This window comes from Opisthocomus hoazin, chromosome 7 (genome assembly GCF_030867145.1).
Source record: "Opisthocomus hoazin isolate bOpiHoa1 chromosome 7, bOpiHoa1.hap1, whole genome shotgun sequence".
Classification (NCBI taxonomy): Eukaryota; Metazoa; Chordata; class Aves; order Opisthocomiformes; family Opisthocomidae; genus Opisthocomus; species Opisthocomus hoazin.
In genome coordinates, this window is record NC_134420.1 from 40183036 (window position 1) to 40203812 (window position 20777).

The 20777-nt window shown below is 36.8% G+C and overlaps 1 long non-coding RNA gene across 14 annotated transcripts in view; it reads right to left on the reverse strand.

Annotated features, from left to right (window-relative positions):
- The window catches only part of LOC142362055 (uncharacterized), a 91164-nt gene extending 80808 nt beyond the window's left edge, over positions 1 to 10356 (reverse strand). For 13 of the 14 annotated variants that reach the window (XR_012764613.1, XR_012764617.1, XR_012764618.1 and 10 more), the window contains exons 1-3: positions 10234 to 10356; positions 5231 to 5491; positions 3815 to 3908 (exon numbers count right to left, since the gene is read on the reverse strand). This is a non-coding gene — a long non-coding RNA (uncharacterized LOC142362055). The remainder of the gene's footprint in view (positions 1 to 3814; positions 3909 to 5230; positions 5492 to 10233) is intronic. The other variant, XR_012764608.1, reaches the window with a different exon arrangement.
- Positions 10357 to 20777: the final 10421 nt, after the last annotated feature.

Genomic DNA, 20777 nt, shown 5'->3' on the forward strand with positions numbered 1-20777 from the left:
AAGTCTACTTTAATTGCATACAGGGTGAATAATGCTGATTTAGGTCCATTCGGGGAAGCTTTTACTCCTGTTCTCTCAGTACTGTTCTGTATGAAATGGAAGCGATGTTATCGCAGAGGCCTTTCAAATTCTTGCAAAGATGCATCAATGCATCTTTTCCACGGGTAGCCATGAACAGCAAGTTTTACATTAATATGTATAGGCTTCAGACTTTTAAAATCATTTTTAAATCAAATCTGTTCTCCGCTAACTGTTTTCAGACAGCAATGATGGCTCACCTGTCTTTGCACATTGCATAGTTTGGTTCAGAATTTGCCCCACCAAGAAACACTTCTAGTTACTGCAGCCCTGAACTGCCAAAGCTCTCTTTCCAGGGTCCCCATCTGCAAAGCCAATGGACAGAGGATAAAGGAACAGCCCGTAGCACTTTCAACCATTATTTTCATTGATTATGTCCTAGTTAAATAATGGAAAGTATACCTATGCCTACACAAAATACAGCTAACTGCCTTGCATTTCACTCAGCCCCTCAGAATATACCAGCATACCCAAGCATCTCAGCATTGCTAACCTCTGTAAAATGCAATAGGAGAAAGTGGCCTAAACAAATGAAATGTTGATCTGGCTTTTATTAATTTCATTTTTTATCTTCTTGTATACAGACGTTTGACAGCTGTGACATTCATGGGTAATGCATTTGAAAAAGAAGACATAAATATTCAGAGACATATTAGAATGCTGTTCAATGTAAGCACCTGTCTACTTAGTGTTGACAGAAAATCATTTACTTTGCTTTATGCATGTTCTCTCTAGAGACTACAGAGGTCCTATTTTATTTAAAGAGCTGGTCCCAACATCAGTACCAGCTCTTGAAAATGCAATATATACATCTAATTATATTTATTAAGGAAACAATTTACGTTTATATTTTCAATAATACTTAAACAATTTTTTCAACCTCTATTTCAGAATCTCTTTCGCTTGGGGAAATGAAGGTGGAAAGGGAAAAAGGAATGAGGTGTAGAAAAGGTATGACCTCACGATGTTTTTATTTGTGACATCACAAAAGATGACACAGAAAGCATAACATAATGAAAATAATATATCGTAAAATATACATAATCAAAAAGGGATCACTACCTAATCTCCTTTTCAATGGCCAATGCTCATATTAACAGTTCCACTAACTTTCAGGATTGACATAAATAAAGCTCAGTGAAGTATAAAACATAAGGGAAATGGGTCCTCAGTGGCAGGGTATTTTTAAATAACTACTTAAAACAGTACGAAATGCAGAGGTTTTTCTGCTTTTTGATTGCCAAAAGACCAGTGGAAACAAGAATCACCCAACGACTGGGATGGCTACAGCTCTCAAAAAAAAAAAAACCTCTGTCCTGAGCAGCAAAATAAGCACACACATGACAAATTTGGAGGTTGTCACTTTTAAGCCTGAGAGAGTACGACTTCCACAGCACGTAATTCTCCAAGAAGAGAAGACCATTTTTGCAATATAGTTGTATTTACCATAACAGAAGTTCAAAAGAGGATGAGGGCTGCAAATCAAGTCCATACAGCTTCATTGTCTCACTTAACCTTGTGCTTTTCTTAAGATGAGGTGGAGATTCTGGTGTACTCACATGAAAATGATCTTTAAATCTCAGTATTCAGAGTCATAGACCAGGATATAACTGTATTTTGTTGAAAAATTAAGGGAAGGGCAAAGGAAAAAGAGAAAGAAAACGAAAATGGAAAAAGAAAAGGAAAAATAAATGAAGATAGGGGAAGGGGGAGGGGGACGGGGAGGGGGTGGGGGAGGGAAAGGAAAGGGGAAAGGGGAAAGGGGAGGGAAGGGGAGGGAAGGGGAGAGAAGGGGAGGGAAGGGGAGGGAAGGGAAGGGAAGGGAAGGGAAGGGAAGGGAAGGGAAGGGAAGGGAAGGGAAGGGAAGGGAAGGGAAGGGAAGGGAAGGGAAGGGAAGGGAAGGGAAGGGAAGGGAAGGGAAGGGAAGGGAAGGGAAGGGAAGGGAAGGGAAGGAAAGGAAAGGAAAGGAAAGGAAAGGAAAGGAAAGGAAAGGAAAGGAAAGGAAAGGAAAGGAAAGGAAAGGAAAGGAAAGGAAAGGAAAGGAAAGGAAAGGAAAGGAAAGGAAAGGAAAGGAAAGGAAAGGAAAGGAAAGGAAAGGAAAGGAAAGGAAAGGAAAGGAAAGGAAAGGAAAGGAAAGGAAAGGAAAGGAAAGGAAAGGAAAGGAAAGGAAAGGAAAGGAAAGGGAGAACGCCCCGAACAAACACAGCCCGGTTCTCGGCCTGCGCTTTTGGCTCCGCCTGCTTCCCCCGACGGGAGGACGGTGGCTGTGAACTCCGCGCGGGTGAGTGGGGGAGGGAGGCTCGCGCAGAGCGCCAGGCTCGCGGGCGGCGCCCCAACCCCTGACAATGCTGCCACCTATGGACCGCGCGTGACGGCATCATCTGCGTGCCGCTTGGCGTGGTGGCGGGGTGGGATTGCTGCGCGCGGGGCGCTCCCCTGGCGCGCGGCGGGGCTGCGGCTTCGGCTCGTCTGGGTCGGAGGCCGCGTGCGGTGTGAGTGGGATCGCCACGCCGCAGCCTGACCTGCCCACACACACGATGAGCTGCAAGCCCAGACCCGTCTGAGTCCTTCTGCTCGATTAAAGCTAAGCAGTTTTTTATAGAGAGATTTTTTTTTTCCCCTTAAAGTGCACACAGGGAGCAGTGGAGCGTCATCATGATATGCCTTTTTTTTTTTTTTCACATTAAGGTAATTATGTAAAAGCAGTAACGTTGAAAATACTTGCTGAAATCAAAAATTTACACTGCTATTGCAGATATTTAAACCTGTCGTTTTTAAGATATTGGCACAATTTTCCTACGCTGTGGGAAAAACATGGGTGATTAGACCTAATGCCTTCAGATGTCTTCATGTCATTCTCCTAATATTAGCACTTACTACTAAAATACCGTGAAGAGTCTAGATTAATTTCTAACATCTGTTTGGGAATAACCATCTGTATTTACACCTATAATTGGCCTTTTCATTGGTGTTTCCATTTATACAATATATATACTTCATGTAATAAATCAATATTGCTATTTTATGGTCACTTCTGGCAAGTTTTCTCCCTTTTTGATCTTACAGTCCTTACTAAGAAGCTAATTCACCCAGCTGGAGGAAAGTAGCCCCTTAACAGTTTTAATTCTCAATTGTTTAAAATAAAATAAAATAAAATAAAATAAAATAAAATAAAATAAAATAAAATAAAATAAAATAAAATAAAATAAAATAAAATAAAAATATTCCTCACCTAATCTGCCAATGCCATAGTGTTATGCAGCAAGTAAGCAAGATGAATAGGGCACAGTGGAAGGCAAGTCGGTAGGTTCTTATTGATGTGGCCATAGAGGGGTGAACAAATCCTAGGTGCCACTCTCTACTCCAAAACCTATCTCTGCATTTTACATTACAGTCACTGAGTGAAATGCAGAAGCAGCTCCCTGACAGGATTCAAAGTGGACAGAAATGGTGCTGGAACCGAGGCTCCAGAAAAAGGTGGAATTTCTGACAGCCTTTAAGCCATTGGCTATCTGTTGCTCCTTGAAGAACCTACAGGTTTTTCTGGAGCAACTTTCCAAAGTGACTGACATTCCTTATGTGTTGTATCAGAACGTTAAGGTAAATCCAGATATTATTTGCCATGTCCAGAGGAGGTCCTTAAAAATTAGCACCTGTGGAGAGGACAGGAGAAAGAACAAGAAAGGAGAGAAGGCTAGAGTCACCTCCCGTGGCCTTGGCCAATCGCTCCACTCACCATCTCTGCGTTGGGTTTCCTCTTCCACAGAAGGATGGCCAGCATCCAGTTGGCCCCAGGGATGCAGTGTGAAGACAAGGCTCAAGACAGAAGTCTGAGAAGAAAAATTCAGTAAGACCATGGATGGCGTGCAAATTTCTTTGTTTTATGTTGGCTTCTCTGTGCATTTCAAAACAATTTGTCTACTTTTCTTTAGACCTTCCTGTCTATATCGTGTCCTCATTTCAATGCTTACTGTCCATCTGTACATCTCAAGCATTAGTCCACAAAGTAGTCAGATCTACATTTTCCCACATTTTTCACCTTTCCCATCTGAGCACTAATGAACTAACTTTCTGTGGCAGCATTACATCTCCAGTACTTGGGAAAAACCCTAATTAAACTAAATTTTTTTCTCACTTACTTTCATACAACCCGTGTACCAAAGGAAAGGCCCTGATATGGCTAACAGAATAAAATCGATGTTGGTAGACAATGTGGACTGGAGAATCAGTCCCACAAACTGAGTAACAAGCACTTAAGAAATCTCAAAGATCTTCTTTCATATTTTCTTGAAATTAATATCAGAGTTATTTTTAAACATATTCATTAGTAGCTTCTTTTTTATTATGCACATGCATAAATGTGAGAAGAAGAGTTATCCTATTAAAATCAATAGGAGTAATCCTGTGATTAAAGTTTCATTTATGCTGAAATAGGGCCTTATATTCTACATACACTTCCATTCAATATGTGCATATTGTGAATATTAAATAATGTTAAATTCCTCCCTTTTTCATAATCAAATCAGCTTGACAGTTTCAATGTTCAAGCACTAAGCAGCACATATTACAATGGCAGCTCCCTATCATTCAGTAATTTTCTCCCTTTTAACATTCTTGAATTTTACCTGTCACAAGTAGGTGAAATGATCCTGTCTTTGAAAAGTGATTTGGCGTATTCCTTAAGACTTTAAATCTAGTCTATAAGTCTCTACTCTCTCACGTATGATTGTCTTTGAGTAACCTGAGTTTGCTGAGAGTTGCTACTTCTCAGTTCTCTTTAGAAGTATAGTGAGAATGGAGAAATTAGTTCATCCTAGATCACCCTTAGAGAACAATAAAAGGGGCTATCATCTCCACCTTTGCCATCACCATGGAACCACCATGTTTGGTTCCACGGCAATAGAGTGGATGGCTGGAATGAGTCCAAGAGGACAAGGAGTCTTGTCTTGCACTTCCCATTAGATACTGGATGCTCTGCTTACGAAAGGTGAGAAAGGGTATAAAGAGATCTTCACTGCATTCTTCTTGGGCACCAAGACAGCACTAGAGTCTCCTCAAGCATTTTATGAAGTTGGGAGTCCACAGATTTAACAGAAGACTGAAAGAATTGCATGAATGGTGATAGAGCTGGTAGATTCTGAATACAACCCACCTTGCTTTCATCAAATTTCACTAACATGACTCAGGCAAAGAAAAGGAGCCCAATGGCAGCTCCTGCACACCGCTCTTTTAGGAAGTATGTGCTGGGGCAGACAGTGAGCCTAGAAAGTCCAGGACAGGATCAGACCTTGCGTCTTTTTGCTGGAGATGGCAGGATCTGTGTGTAGTCTTCCAGGAGCATAGATTTCTATGGATGTCCCACAGCTAATTAAAAAAACCTGTCCCTCAGGGTATGGTTAGACACTTCTGCCTTCTGAAAGACAAAACACAAAAGTGAAATTATTGCGCTCCTGCCACCTGAGGGTTAGCACAGTATTTCTGTGTCTCAAAAACAGACCTTATCTGTAAACAATCTGGATTTGGAAAGAAACATGCATTACAAAGAGAAAAAAGATCAGGCATATCATCTATGATTCTATTAGTTGTGACTTTATCTGACGATTCATAGGAATGTCAGAGTAAACAACAATCCAAAGAGAATAATAAATTCATAAACATTACAGATAGAAAACTCCGTTTCACAATGACCATCTCTTTGCTGCATATGATTATGCTCTGCACATACTAGGCAATCTTACTTTGCTCTACCTTATTTTAAGTTTTTATCCAGAACACCATCCTTCATAGATTTTGGTCTAATAGGTCTAAGGTAATTCAACCTAATTTACCAGATAATATACTAATTCCGTAATTACCATCTTTATCAGAAAAGATTACTTCATTGTACTCCAGAAATTTATAACTATACTGGACTTAGATTAGGCTGAAAATACAGATTAACTAAAATTAGACACTTGTTACTAAAAGCTGAACAGTGTGGTTAGAAAAAACTGAAAAAGTAAATTCTTGCATTTATGACTTGTCGTTTGTAGGATTAGTAACTCCTTTAAATATTAGCTCGATTTAGCTGTAATAGTGCATTGATGTAAATACAATAGGACATTCCTAAGGGGAACTGCAATTTTATAAAAAAAATTCCATATTTACTGCAATAAATGTTATGCCAAGAAATTTTATAGCTACCAGAAACAGAAAATACTACACCCAAAGCTAGAAAACTGTTCCAGTACAAAGCATGCCTAATATATAGCATCCCAAATACACAGTATATCCCTAGTAAAGTTGTAAGTTATGGTTGCAAATGAGGCCACAAACAAAATTTTGCTCAAGGCATGAATCATAAATTCAAACAATAATAATCTCCTGCATGAGGCACAACTACTTTGTTTACTTCTTATACCCTGTTTCCTAAACATGAAGATGAAAGTAGGTCAAGTAAATTTAGCATCTTTTCACATGAAGTATGTTATGATAGCGGGTGGCATAGCCTAATTTACAATTACATGAGTTTACATGAATATTAAAATATGTGTTTTCACTGTGCTGTGTCATTACACATATTGACATTTTACCTCACAATGACACAGAATCCTAGAAAACACCCAAGATTTGGAGAAGGGAGGGAGCAGAAGGGGAGAGAATTATTCACCACAATTTCAGCCTGAATGAAATTTCAACACTTTCAGAAGGAGCTTCATATGATGTTGAATGACATTTTAAAAGCTGATTCTTAATATTTTTTGTGGGGTTTTATAGGTGTGTTCATACAGTGAGTTGCAAGGGGAGAAGAGGGAAACTTGGAGAAACCACTGGTTTCTTTTATTTCTAAAATGGATCGATTTTATTGTAACTGTCTATTGAAAGCTTTTCTGATAGAATTCCAAAATTTAACAGATGTGGACTTTCTTAAATTTGGATGGAAATTTAAAAGCAACTTTAAATCAGAGGCTAGAATCAGAAGTCTTGTGGTTTATCATCCTGCCATGAAGTTTTAAATATGATTCCCCCAGGAAACTTCCTTGAAATAAATGATAGATTTTATTATAATGGTTTTCTTTTATGTAAAGCAGAAGTATTTTGGTTTGCCCCTTTTCTGACAAACTGCTGTATATATAAGATTTTCAGTTAAACTTCCCAAAAATTCCATACATATAGTATGTAAGAACATTATTTGTACAACAAATAGGGTCAAAAACAGTTTCTCATCAGTTGAGGATAAATGTGTTGCTGAGAGACTAGTCTATCAAGACCAGAATCTGGCTTGTTTTCCTAAATGAAACCTGCTTATTTATCCATCTTTATTTAGTGAAACAAAAGTAACTTCAAGTAAAATAAATTCTGTTTTCAAAGAAGCATGCATGTCTGCATGTAGACTTGGATGAATACACATACAAAATTGACAAAGTAAAACAGAACAATAAGGGAAGTCCACATATCAGGCAGTAGTTCCTTCCGCATAAATCAGTAATCATACCACATCATTAACTGTAGAAAGTATTTAACAAAATGACAGGTTCTAGTATACATTCATACTGTCACAAGTCTAGTAGAAATTGGAAAAACACAGTGGATTTCATCTTGAGCTACAGAGCTTAAAGCTTCAACTCTACAAACTGCTTTGAAATTGACTCATGGCCCAGGGCCCAAGTAATATGTTTGAGGCAAGCATGTGTTTAAATGCTTTGCTGAGGTGCATTCTGGATGAGAGCAGAATTTGGCTTCTCATATTTCTTTTCAAGAGGTGAAAAATTACAAGATTACTTTAAACTGGGGCTTTGGATGTAGACTTTAACAGTTATTTATATTTAAAATAATATGGGCTAGACAGTCAGTAGTGACTGAATAGTTGAGTATTTTTAATTAAAGACAAGAAGCCAAAACTGGGGAAGTCAAGAATAGAAGGCAGAGCACTGCTCTGAGGCCGAGCACTTCTCCTCTTCTTTGAGGAGAATAGTTAAATCATCTGGTTACTTACTCTAAAATTTTACATTGCCTGTTGTGATGTTAGAAATTATATTTGCACTGTATGGTGAAAAATGGGAACATATCCACATGTGGAAAGAAATCTATCATGTTTATTACTGAATATATACAAATATACAGCTACCCACATTTATTCATGACCCAGTCATAGTAACTAAAAGTCAAAAAATAGTGAGGAATGAAAGAATCATAATGTGAAAGAGTTTATCCTTTTAAAGAGCTGAATAATCTTAGCTGTAAGGAGATTTGAAATAACAAGAGTACAAACAACAGACCAAAATAGAAATTAAATATAAATAAAATTATTTTGAAAAATGTTGACCAGAAATAGAGATTATGGGCATTGCTATTCAAAGGAAGTAGAATAGAAGAGAGCAGAATATTATTTGACACAATCTACTTGATTGCCAGCTGCAATCAAAACATAGAGGATTATCAGGATGAACAGTTTTAGACTGTTCAGGCTTCCATCCTCAAAAATTCTTTAGCCACATACTACCTTACTTACAAGAGGAGACTATACTCAAACAGATACAATTTTGGTATTAACCCCAGCAGGGAATAAATTTCCGCTGGCAAACAAAACCAGAGTTGACTGAAAGTTGGTATATAATTATGAAGCTGTCCAAAGACAGAATATGAACATAACTCCCAGAGCAAAAATTCTTGCTTTAACAGGAATGTACAACATGGATATGCTGTCAGGATGGAAGCAAAGAAAAAATGAGACAGAGACAACATACAGTTTTCAGCAGCATACAGATTCTAAAGTATGGCATAAAGGTCTAAGTTCAATTTCTTTGGCCCAATTAGTCTTTGTGTATGTTAGATGTGTATGTGCAGTACTCAGGTACAATTGTAACAAAGTATTAACTTTCAACAACATAATTAGTGCACCATAACAACTAGTTCTCAATATTACTGCCAGACACGAGTTTTGAAAGTCCGTTCATTCTTCTGATAAAGGAAACTTTATTATAATTAATATTTACTCTGTGTTTAGTAGATGTGAGATGAATCTTCATTATCTCAAATCCAAAGAAATCCTGTAGCAAACAAAAGTGTAAGCAAGTTTATAAACGATAGTATGCCTGCAACTAAAGTCAATGAGAGTTTTAATCTTTACTTTAGTAGAAAAGGTATTAGGGTTTTAAGTTCACAGAACCTCCTTTTTGACCAGGCAGTGGCAGCTTTTCGTACTAACTACCTCTTAAACTGTGCTAAATTCCTGAGGAAACTTGTCAGTATGAAGAGGCATCCCATTCTAACTAGGCTTCATTACGATTTACAGCATATTTGAATATGATACAGCTATCTATGTGTTTTGAAATTTGGAGTGAAATGTTTTCTCGCAGGCTGAGACCTTGTCTATAATTTCAGCCCAAAGCATTTTTTTCTAGTCAAAAGCTGAAAACATAGAATTATAATAAAAAAATGTAACTTTTTAAAAAAAAAAAAAGTGCCACACTTTTTTTCCCCTAGTTTAATCAGAATAATCACAAACAACTAATGAGAAATATAACCATATGTTTACTGTGTTTGTCACTGCAGATGCACCAACACAAATCAGAACCAAGGTAGTTTTTCCATCTTTAAGACCTACCCAAAGACCATGGGCCAAAATTTAGTGTTCGACTCAAGATATGAGTTGTAGTGAATGGGAAGAATAAAGAAGCTCTGCTACCAAGTTAAATAATATTACACAATTGTTTCAACTTGCTGGTGTCCAGGAAAACTTGGTTTTATAAAGGAAAAGTTGCTGAAATCAGACATGTAGTATTCTATAGTATTTATCTTAATCAAGAGATTATATGATGAGGTCTTTCCTTTTCCATTTGTAATTGCTTTACATGCCTGTGGCAATTTCAACAATTGCTTACTTAAAAAAATATGCACCATTAGAATCACGAATGCTGTATATCTACTTTTTCTTGCAATAAAGCAGCTGAAAACAAGGAGAAGCAACAACACAAGCTGAGCAGCCACTGCCTTTTTGGACAACATGTTCCTTGCAAATCACCATTTGAAATTCATAGACACCAGTGGTTTTAAAAAATCATCACAGAGTACACACAACATGTAAAACACTGGACTGGCAGAAATACATCATACTTTGTAAGTAGGGCAATGATATCACTAAACAGTGAATAAAGTAATTCTAAATAAGTTTACCAAAAGCTGCAGAACTCTGCGTTGAAAAATGATAGGGCATAGTTGTTCATCAGCTGCTTGTTATCCCAAGTTATTTGCAATTGAGGACTGACTCTGAGATTTTGAAATAAATTACAGTGTACTGTTATTTTCCAACATAAAGTTACATTGTATTCCCAGCATTACCTATTTGGTACCTTGGTAAAATAAACATTAGTAAAAACATTTATCCAAGTTACGAAAGTCAAAAGAATTGTGAAACATGTTGGCAATTTTAATGCTACTGACACTTGCTTTCTAGTTACTGACCAAGATACATATTTCAGCCTGACTGCTCAAAAGCTTTCAAGGGTGAACAACTTTCAGCCACAGTATGGAACTGTGGCTCTGCATTGTTGAAAGGTTACATTTCACCTCTGCACAGACACAGCTTTGCACTTTTTCTGATTTCTTCTCCTTCCAGGATTTTTCTAGCTTCACAGACATCTGCACTGAGAATGCAGCACACCAAAGTACCAAAGCTAGAAGGCAGAATAGCAAAGGTTCAGATCTTCTCTTATGGAAAACTGTAGCAATGGCTTTTTATCCTCAGAAAGCATTTGGCTCTCCTAGATGCAGTGGAGTTTTTTAACAATAGAGAGATGAACAAGTCTCAAGTTTCTTGACAGTATGTTGACATGTATATGTACTCTTCCAGGCAGTCTCAGTGTATTAAAGTGGATGTATTCATGCTAAGCACCTTGACAGCTAAATTCCTTTTGAGGTTTTGCATGCAACAGGACACTCAAATCTACAGCCAAACCTGGCCCCAGTCAGTAACCCAGGAAGACAATTCATTTGCCGCAAAAACCTGCTAGTCTGGGCTAAACTGCTGCCAATTACGGTGTAATTTCATTCTGGGAGAAGCGATGTATTCCTTCAGTCAGCCTGCAGATATTTAGAGAGCTTGATATCAGACCTAAGTAGGTTTGTGTACCAGAGGGATCCTTTCCCACTGGTAGAAATTCTCCTTTTTCCTCATTTAATCCACCAAAGGCAGTCAGGATCTAGTTCTGGGTCATTGAAAGCCAAACAACTTCAAGAAGACTTTTCTCCTGGCAGCAGACAAACTTTGGACAGTCAGCAGCAGACCCAAAACCCAGTGTCTGCAGTGTCAATTATAAAGAATATTTCAGTTTTTGTATATGAAATATAACCAACAAATTCCATATGGCTTTTTCCAAACAGGTAAATTTCTTCCCTAAGAATGAAATATGTAAGAACAGATTAATACTTGACACTTCCATAACACATTCCACTTAAGCATCTCAAAACACTTGCAAATTCCTTTTGTTAGAAATAGGTCTCAGGGCATGCATTCACCGTAGGTGCATGCTGTTTTTATGTTAGGGGATTTCCTGGCCAGGAAATTTCAAAACGTGAATTCGAAAGTTCCATCAAACACTGCTCTCTGCTGTCTTCCGCATATGCACGTTTTTTCGTAAAGTCCAGGGTCTCCCCATGCATTTTGTTGTAAAGGCCAGAGTCAAGTTATTGCTTTGCAGAGCTACTTAGGTGTAACTGGCAAGCAAACAGAGGAAGAATTAACAAGCAAATGGGACATACCCCATCTTTATTATTTCCAAGCAGAAGTTTTATTGATTTTAAACCAGAAGAACAGGTTATATTTTTTTTATGAATATGCTTAAACTCTTAGTACTTTCTGCATTTCTCATAAATAGAACACAGAAAAAAACTGCAAGTTCTTTCCAGCCAAACAGAAGGGTCAGGTAGATGGATATTCCCTGTGCCAGTGTGGTGACAGACCCAACTGGTACCTAGGCATTTTAAGATGGGATTATCAGAGAAAGTCAATGTTGTTCTATAGTTATTGAATAGTTTTGACTTTTTTTAAATAAAGCACGTCCTCAAAATCAGTATCTAAATCACTTCTTAATATGTGAGAAGTTATCGTTCAAGACTAGTACTTGGCTCCTATCTGAGTGTGTAAGAGTTGCCATGTCATGCTACTGAATAGCCATCGTAGCTTGATGAAGATAAATAATGAAAGGATAAAAGGAGAACAGAGAGGAAATGTAAAAAACTTGAGCCATGGCATATCTAAGGTTCTGTTAATTGTAAAAAAAAAAGGAGGTGCATTTTCAGAAGTGTTTAAGAGATATGGGTCAATTCAAAGTAATTTCTGAAAGAAGCATATTTAGAAATTTTCTGAGGACAGCTGTTTGCTAATGAACTATTGAATTTACACATTTTGAAAATAAAACAGTAGAGTCATCTAGCTCTTCTTCCCTCTTTAAACTGCTCAGCAAACTTTAAAAAAGAAGTGCAAAGTACTGCTTACTAATGTAAAATGCAATATTTGTAAAGTGCAAAGTCCCAATGCTACTCTTACTTAAGTTTTGAGCTTTGAAGGTTGCATTTGCTTAAACAATAACAAGTGAAACTTTGTAACACACTGAGAATTAAAAAGGATTTTGTAGCCCTACAGATTAAGACAGGAAATTGACCTTTAAAATGGCCAAGTGACCAAGTGCTTGAAATGACTCTGCAGAGGAGCACAAGCAGATTTTCCCACCAAAAAACCAGTTGGTATACACCAAGATCTTTAAAGCTAGTCTTTAAATCATTTTTACTCTTCCCTATTTTTGTAGAAAATCCTATGCATTCAGGGAATCTGATTGCAATGAAAACTGAAAATTGTCTGAAAATCACGTCTTTTAAATAACAGGTCAGGTTTTGTCACACATGAGTCATCTTCATTACCTGTGTCACCAGGAATTTACACATCTTTCACACACCTGAAGCATAATATACCAGACTTTTATTCATATGTGGTATCTTCTAATGCAAATCTGTCTGCAGTGTAAAACCAAGGCTTTTGTGCTGTAGGTGGAAGGAAGGGTGAAAAACACTCTACCAACAGATAACCATCTGGCAGATTCTCTCTCTGCTATCTCCATGTGATTTTTAGCACTTTACAAAATGTCATTAAGCAAACAGAGAAGACCACAAGCAAACCTCTAGTTTCACAAAATCATGTTTTATAAACTGTTGAGAAACACTGACATGTAATGAAACCCTGTTCCCTGTATGCCTTCCCCTCTGTAAATTATTTGCTTCCCTCCCTTCATGTATAAATAAACCGAAATGTGTCTGTGTATTTGCTGTTTTTCGTGGGTTTTTTTTCCTTTGGTCATCATAATCAAGGGCTATTACAGCAATAGATCTTATCTCTAGAATGGCAGTCCCCTTGCACCTTCAGTTCAGATTTTTGTTTATGCTTGGCTGCAATTGTGGCTGTTTCTGATAGTTTTAGGTCAGCCATGACAGACTATGGGTGACAATAAATAAACAAGCTGGGAGTCTGAGACCAGGAAGGAATGATACTGGTGCTTAGAGTTTGATTTTCTCTGGTTAATCAACATTTTTGTTCAGAATAATCCACTGTGTAAAATAACTGTTTGTCTGACTACACATATTACGCTGTAAAATTTTAAAAAAGGTTAAAAAACCCCCCACACCTCATATAGGCAAGCAGAACGAACAAATCATGCTCAATCTTCTTTTGGGCTATAGTAGGCTACAGAGATTTGTTTGTTTGTTTAATTTATGTTCAACTATTTCTTCCTGTCTCCTCCTTCCTCCTCTCCGTTAAATTCCATCGCAGTAAGTTGATCTGAGCGGTCTCACAGAGTAGCTAGGACACTTCCTTACAGCCTGCTCAAGGGGGATAAAAAATTCAATGACCAATTTACTAACTATACTCATGGCAGAAGTGGTACAATAAGAACCCACAAGAAGGGGTAAACTATCCCACTCAGGTGGGTACCTGTCCCAGCTCTCTTGATTTTGCTGTCAGTATTGAAAGATTTTATGCATTCCTTAAAACTCCTGTTTGTATAGTCATATCATTACGTCAGTGTCTAAACTCAGTGTGGCTTACTAAACTACCAACTAAACTATTTCTTAAGCTCATCTTAGTCATAGCAACGCATCCCGATGCAACATCTAGTAGCTACCTAAACTAAAGCACAGAAGCATATGGAAATACCAGTGTGAGCATGATCTCCTTGAGCTATACTATGCCTACTGCCAGAGACTATCCTGATCTCTCTGAAAACAAACTACCAGGTAATAAAAGTGTCCAAGTTTAACATTGCCTAGGGTTATTTTATTTTCAAATTGCTTCTAGATCCACCAAAATCATCTCAGCTAAGTCTATGACAATCCAGGCCTTTAGAATCAAACCTTCGCTGGCACTACTATGGTTTAATTAGCTGCGCATTTGCCTCCTGGCGAGATCCAATAAATATGCATGTATTGCCACAGCTGCATCTCAGCATGCATTCTTAAATTAAAAATGTTTCCTTTGATGCTCTGGCAATCTTGGCATTCATTCACTTTGCCACAAGCTGCATTAAATCACAAAATACTTGTCCAGTCACCATCACAATGTACAATCACAAAAACAAGCTACCAGATCAGCTCCTTACGTTACGGGTGTAGTAACCTAAAATGCATCATGCTTGCTCTGCAGTCACAGAGAAGGATGCCTCCATGCTCCTCATGACTGAAAAGTATTCCCACATGCCATATAAGCTGAATTTGATCAAAACAACATGTAAGTCTTCTATTGATATTAGTTGCACTACCCTGTATCTAAAGTACTATTTTCATAACTACAGCTGCATTTTTTATTTAAAAGTTGCAGAATGAGTTTGTTTTGTTTTCTCCACTGGAAATTAGCAGTTTTATGGAACAATGACTTCGCTAGTCACTGATCATTAATTATTAGCTATTTTTACCAAAATAAGGGAAATTTGAACGTTATACAGGCTTTCTAAAGGACACACTGAAAGGCTGAGAAAGAGCACACATTTTTTGCTTACTATTGACCTCTTCATGCTAAATTCCAGCCCAGTCAAAGGAGCAGAGGAGGGTATATGTATAGACAGACATGTATACTTGTCATACCAACAGGAGTTTCAAGCAACCTGAAATGCTTGAAAGAACAGAAGCCATGAAGATAGGACCCATATTTCTGTTTTACTGGTAGCCTGACCTACTAATTATTAACATCAAAGATAAGACTGACTGACTTCAGTAATCAATGGATCAATTGATTCTTTATCATGTTCATTTTTTAGACAGTAGGTTGGTAGATACTCATTCCCCATTAAAAAAAAGACAATTGTTTTTATAAGTGTTCAGATTTACCTCCGTAGTACCTCCACAGTACCAGATGATTAAAGATATGGTTCTTAAAAATACAGATTTACCAGAAGTGCCTCACCAGCAGAGATGCCTTGCTCCCAACAGAATCAGACTTTCCACCTCACATCTCAAGCCATATGATCCTCTGACAAGCTCCTCAGGACACAACCCTTTGTGTGAAATCCCTGAATCACTGAAGTCTGGCAAAATTTATGCTGACTTTACGGGACCAGAATGTCAAAGCATTGCTAGATTTCATGCACCAGACCATAAGATTTTAGTAAACATCATCTTTTACTGAATCATCTCTAGTAATGTAAGGAAGGATGGAAAGAATAGTGTCAGTAGAAATACAAACAGCACATGCTTATTTTGCTATGGAAAGTATCTTAGATTAAGAACATATATTTATTCATTTGTTTGTGAAAATGAATACAGAGAATCATAGTCAAAATAAGTGCTGGTGTATTGTGAAATCAGAAGGGCCAGTACTGGCAACAGGAACTGAACTCTGCTTTGAAGCAGTGATAATTACCAGTTCATGATGTCCGTTGGATCACTGGAAGAAGGCAAGCCTTCTCATTGTGATAGTTTTCTACTGCACATTAAGAAATGGCCAGATGGTTCTGTGACAGCTTCTTTCCTTGCTTTGCTGGACTTCTGTATTAAGCAACACGTCTAGGAATCTCACAGTGTGCATGGGTGGTGAGGGGTGAGCTGAGGAATATTAGGGAAAATGATCAGATCAGGTGTTGCTCTGGAATTCAAAGCACTTTCTTCTCTCCCTACTGAGATTCCCTGGGAATTCAAAACATGTCTCCTATAAATGACTGATTATGCCTGAAGTCTACGGTGGAAATCCACCAGCTGAAAAATCCTCACAACATGTGCTATCAGAAAGCACACTGAGTAACCAGATAAACAGTCATCCTTTCTGGAGATTGTTCAGGTATCCCGTTATTCCTTCTAACGTCTACAGGGGTGGGTTGGTCTGTGGTTATTCTGTTGGAAGAATTCAATTCCTCCTTTCTTTCACCTCCATCTAGTGTGAGCTATTTAGGAAAGATCTTCCCAGGGCAAATATAACTGATATTTCATTGCACCCTGAACCAGCCCCCTTTGCCCATCATGGCTTTCTTAAAATGAGGATTTGGGTTAATATTTTCAGAATCTGATTTTTCTTGTCAATTCTTTCATTTTACTGAACTCACAAAACTCTCTTCTACAAACATTTGCATAGCAGCACATCAGAATATGTACTTTTTCTAAACCAAATAGGGTGCTTTATGTTTATTTTTATGCAATCATCAAATGTAGACAAGTAGAATTCCTACAATGAGATTCATCATCATGATTATCAGGAATTCTGCTTGCAGATCAGGGAAAAAAAATCTTTATTGAAACCATTGGTGTTTGTTTTTGTTTTTTTTTTAATCAGAACACAAGCAGAAGAGAGAAATAAAATCTCTAATTTCATAGCAGAATTCTCAACCTATCAAGAAACAATCCCAGAGTTCACACTCATTTTATGAAGCAAGATCTTCTAAGGGAAAACCAGAACAAAGAAACACTTATTAGTCACTGTATTTGTTAGAAATTATAATCAGGACTTGTTCAAATATATTTAAAAAAATTCTGCTGTATCACTGTGAGACTACACTCTCTATTAAGTCACCTGTTTCGTAAATCCTGTGTGTCAACACAATGAATGGTTTGCTGTACTCTTAAACATCAGCTCTTTGAAAGTTAAAATTCCACTTGAAAGAAAATCTTTTACACTAAGATAACTAGAGATTTAGAAATATCAAAGATGGAATTGACAACACTGAATTTTCTCCTGAACATTAAAGGCTATTCTGAGGAAGAAAATGATTCATTCATGTATTGGCCAGAATATTATTTTCTGAGGAACACACTTGGATTAATGATTAAAGACTGAACTTTACTTTTCAGCATAGTTAGACTTTGGAAGTACCAATGCACTCTTCCATGTAACAGAATGAGAGTATTTCACAAGTCTTATATTTGCTGCATATAACTGTAAGCTTAGAACACATATTTTTTTCAATGTTAAATGCTCCTATACTGCGTGGTGAAATACTGAATTATGCTGGTGGAAGAATAAACTATCAGCTTCAAGGGAAACACCAGGATTTCATGGGTTTCTTTCTGGTCCAAATTTGAACCAAATTCCCCAATTTAAAAATTCTTATGGAAAATAAAATTCCAATTCAGGATCATTAAAACATTTTGTTGTGATAAAATTGTTTTTTCTCATTCATACAAAACCAATGTAATATTAAATTCTCAACAATGTTTTCTCTAATACACAGTAAACTTAAAATGGTTGAAATTGTCAAATAAATTGTTTTAAATAAAATAGTAAAAGAGAAAAATGTTGCCTTCTTCCCAAGAAAACTTATGTGAATGAGGTATGTTTCTCTGAAATTACTTGAAATTAGTTGAACTGCATTTTCTGATGGAAAACTTCCACAGAAAATTTCTCAACCAGGACTACAACAGTTACTTTCTCTGAACTATTCTTCCCCTGTTTGGTTTGATTTTGCTTGTTTGGTTTTTGTTCCTGAAACTACAAAATAATAGAAGTAATTATGCATTCTGCAGGAATCCTCAGGAGGTTATTAAATTAAACTTACAGCACTGATACTGCTATTCATGTTGAAATAATTAGCAATTCCAAGGCTATTAATGGTGTATTGTATCACTATTTTAGACTGGGTAGGATGAAAGTAAAAACCTTTTGGTGACTTTTGCTCCTACTAAAATTTAATTAGCCTTACTTACTGACCTCATGTTTTATGTAACAGTACACTCTAAATGACCTCATAAATGGCTAGTAATATAAAGGTAAACTCTTGCTTTTTTTAAAAAACTAGCATAGCATAGAAGTTTTTTTGTGTGTTTTTTAGCTACTTTTGCAAAGTATTCTTATAATTGCTAACATTATACATTTGAACATTACCTGTGGGACCAACTGACTCTGAATTTCATTGAAGCAAGAATGCCTCACTTTGACAAGGTCAATTTTTAAACTGTAGCATTGCAGAGGATTTTTGATTTTTCCTTTCTGAACTAGCTTTAACCTGTAAAATCATTGATAAAGAATTATATCTTTGACATCAAATACGAGTAAAGATTAAAAGTGAAAATGCTACCATTAATGGACATAAAATTTATGGATTATGATGATCTGTACTAAATCTGGAAGGCTGTACCTCATTAGTGAAAAAATGTAACTGTGGCCAATGAACATCAGTATTCAGATAATACTTCACATGAAGTGTTTAATTCTGCAAATTCAGACCCGTGGTGTCAAATTGACTCCTGATTTCACTGTAATCAGAATAGCTGAATGCATGCTGCTGGTTTACCTTCATGGAAGGAGTAGGGGAAACTAATCAGATTAAAAGATCTAATCAAATAATTTGAATTCAAAATTAAGATATGACATAGCATGGTTTGCCTTCATTTAATCACAACTAGGTACTGAAACCAAAAGATCTCAAGAAGGAAATGAGCAGCACATTTTTAACAACAAAGCATTTAGCTGTTCAAACATATTACCAAGGATGAAGTGAATTTTCATCACCTCAAACGAATATTACCAACATCTGATGAAAGTACAGCATCTGTGGGAAGTATCTTGCAGTCTCAAAAATTAGGAAAATAAAGCATTTTACATTAACATAAATGACTCTTCTAAAGAGCTTGTTTTGGAATGGAATCTGGAACAACCTCCTCATCCAATACGTAAATGGAAGCTCAAAGATGTTCTGGGTTTTTTTGCATTTAATTTTTTCACAGCTCTATTTATATTACTTCTTTTGTTAATTTTGGCATTAGAAAGGAAAAGGATAAAAAACAAAGGAAAATAACTGGAAAAACATAAACCAAATTGAAAACTGCAGGGAGATGTTTTGAATACAAATACTTTTCTGAAAATGTGGCATAAAATGCCACATTTTTCAAAATAAGATTTTTAGTAGGATTTAAAAATAGAGTGATAATTCATAATTCCAGCGAATGACAAACACAGAAACAAATTTTCTAGCTGTTCTACTAGAAGAAACATCATGGAGAGATTTTAACCCTTTGGGAAGGTGTTTTCTTAAAGTCAAAGAAAAATCATAATATTTTTCCTTTTGAGGAGTTTATTTCACTTCATAAATGGAAACTGAAATGCAGTTTCTGAAAGCATGCAACTAACACCAATTGTTTGCTGATTCTTACATACAAAAATAGAAGAGCAACAAGGCAAACAATGCCATCAACAACAACAAACTTCAGTCTTTGAACACATCTCTGTGACATTTTTCATTTTTTCCAGGAGCGCAAGTCACATATATTTCAGTATAGCTCCTCTTCCACACATTTAAAACAGAGGAAGCATGACTAATGTTTTAACTAAAGGAAACTATTTTCTGTTGAAAGGTTGGAAATAGTAGACATCAGATATTCAAAACTTCCTTGGGCAAAATTTTTAACACTGGACCTTGTGTTATGTTTAGCACATCTCTGCGTGTTTCTGATGCATGCACGCATTTGTCAACAGGTCAAGAACCTTTTAAGGCAAACAAATCAGAGGATATAACTAGTTATTGACACACATTGCAAACTATTAAACAAATTCCAGCACACAACTTTTGTATTCATGAATCTGGCAGTCACATTTTCATAGACAAAACAACTGTATCTGATATTTTATGTGCATTAATACGTTTTGGGGCTAGGACCCACTAGTGTGTTTTGCCCTGGACAAAACTTTGGTGTGCATTGATACTCCTCTTGAGAAGAATTCGAGTGTCAATGTTTGCCTTATCTCTATGGAACAGCTATAATGACCAGAGTATATTCTGTGAAATATTATCTACAGACATTTTTTTCAGAATAAGCAAAAGTGTTTTTTTTATTTTTTACACGATTGCCCAAAGGCATTTCAATATTTTGAAGAGAAAACAACATAACAAACCTAAGTATTCCCACAATGAGCTATACAAAAAAAGGAGTCTCAAACTTTCCAAAGTATCTTAATGAGGGTTAAAGGTCACTGCTAAATAAAACTGAGAAACAGAAAGGGCCAGGATCCTGTTTCCATTTTAATGTGCTTCATGTTTATGTTTTGCTGTCAGCAGGGGAAAGGCTGAAACAATTCCACTTACAAGGAGGTTACAAACAGGCAGAGTATTGCAGCTGGCTGGAAGAAGAAGTTTGTGCTCCACAGGGCTAAGGTGAATACGAGTTCACACAGAACAGACACATGTTAAGCACAGGGCTTATAGTTGACATTTCTGTGCAAATCCTTTCCTAAAAATTACAATCTAGGCTGTGGC